The 1,976-nt window shown below is 42.5% G+C and overlaps 1 pseudogene; it reads left to right on the top strand.

Annotated features, from left to right (window-relative positions):
- The first annotated feature begins 556 nt into the window (after nucleotides 1–556).
- LOC102851097 lies at nucleotides 557–1,380 on the top strand (annotated as a pseudogene).
- Nucleotides 1,381–1,976: the final 596 nt, after the last annotated feature.

Below are 1,976 nucleotides of genomic sequence, written 5' to 3'. Positions count from 1 at the left end.
ACTCTCCAACAAGTGGGTTGACATGGTGACTGCAGCAGTGGGCTTGAGGGTATCAGAGGTTATGAGGATAGCACAGGATAGGAAAATACACTCTATGGGTCATACTAACTCGATGGCAACTAATAACATCTATGGCTAGAAAGTAAACACAAAAGTCATCTGTCACACTTCAAGAAAGATGTACATTTTTCTGAGGAAATATTATTTCCCAAAGTGTACCAAGAGTTTCAATAAATTTGTGAAAACTACATGAAAATTCCTTCAGATCATTGACTTTCAAATATATAGGGCATTTGAAGATATTTGAAAGAGGATAAAACTTTAACAATAATCATGTTAGAATGATGTCAGTCATGCTGATGAGAATAACATGGCTTGGGAACTTAAATGTGCACCCTGCCCTCAGGAGAAAAATACGTTGGTCAAAGTTTAGAAGCACAAAATATATTTGTAACATGAAAACTGTTGGATGGTTTTAAAAAATGAATAGGTCTGGTTCCTGTACATCGCAGCCCCCGCAGGAGCCACCACAGAGCCCTCTGCTACCCCTGTTACTATGCCTCCCACTGACCTTGGCAAGTCAGCTCAGGATGTCTTCACCAAGGGCTACAGATTTGGACTAATCAAACTTGATTTGAAAACAAAATCTGAGAATAGACTGGAATTCACAAGCTCGAACTAAAGTGACATGCAGTCTGGAAACCAAGTACAGGTGGGACGAGTACAAGCTGATGTTCACAGAGAAGTGGAACACGGACAACATGCTGGGTACCGAGATCACCGTGGAGGACCAGCTTGTGGGTAGACTGAAGCTGACCTTTGATTCCTCCTTCTCACCTAACACTGGGCTGAAGGGGGGGGGGCGGGGGAGGTGATGCTAAAATCAAGAGGGTATAAGTATGAGCACATCAACCCTGACTGCGATGTGGATTTTGACTTCTCCGGGCCTTCTATCGGGGCACCCTGGTTCTGGTCTGTGAGCACTGGCTGGCAAATACCAGAGTCTGCCAAGTCCTGGGTGACCCAGAGCAACTGTGCAGTTGGCTACAAAATGAAAGAATTCGAGCTACACACTAATGTGAATAACGGCACAGAGTTTGGAAGCTCTCTTTATCAGAAGGTGAACAAGAAGTTAGAGACTGCTGTCAATCTCGCCTGGACAGCTGGAAATAGTAGCACTGGCTTCAGAATAGCAGCAAGTACCAGATCAACCCTGACACCTGCTTCTTGACCAAGATGAACAACTCCAGCCTGACAGGTTTAGGATACACTCAGACCCTACAGCCAGGTATCAAACTGACACTGTCAGCTCTAGTGCATGGCAAGAACGTCAATGCCAGTGGCCACAAGCTTGGTCTAGGACTGCAATTTCAAGCATAAATAAATATTGTACAATCAGTTAATTTTAAACTATTTTGCAGCATAGCTAACTTCAAAATTTAGTGTACCTTTTAATATTGTATGTCTGGGGTGCAAGTATTGCTAAATATCATGTTGTAGACTTCCAGGTTAAAAAAGATTCAGCTTTAAAATGTTACCCTTTCCGAGGTACAGAAGAAATGCAATTCCAAATAAGTCTTTTAGCAGTGGACTTTGGGAAAACTTGGTGACCCCTGCAAAGGTGTTGTATTGTTGTTGATTGCCATCAAGTCAGGGTTGACTCATAGTGACTCTATAAACAAAATACTTAATGCCTTTCCATAGCTATTGTTGTTTCTCCAAGTTCATAGAGTTTCCAGAGGCATGTGGCTTAGGAAGTGGATGCCATTTCTGTGTCCCAACCAAACACCAAACACTGTCCATAGAGGGAAACCATTATGGTATTTGATATCCCCATGGCACAAGGTTCAGCATCATAGCAAACTCAGGTTACTTCTTAAAGGACATTGACAAAGAGTGATATGCAAAGTGGGAGAATGTTCCTCTAAATATAGCAGCACTAGTCTCATTTAGCAGTGGTTAAGTGTTGTCAAGTA

Source organism: Elephantulus edwardii, unplaced genomic scaffold (assembly GCF_000299155.1).
Source record: "Elephantulus edwardii isolate Elephantulus edwardi_28Jun2011 unplaced genomic scaffold, EleEdw1.0 scaffold00276, whole genome shotgun sequence".
In the NCBI taxonomy this organism is placed as follows: Eukaryota; Metazoa; Chordata; class Mammalia; order Macroscelidea; family Macroscelididae; genus Elephantulus; species Elephantulus edwardii.
Note: the sequence above shows the minus strand (reverse complement) of the source record. Positions and strands in the feature narration are given on the sequence as shown.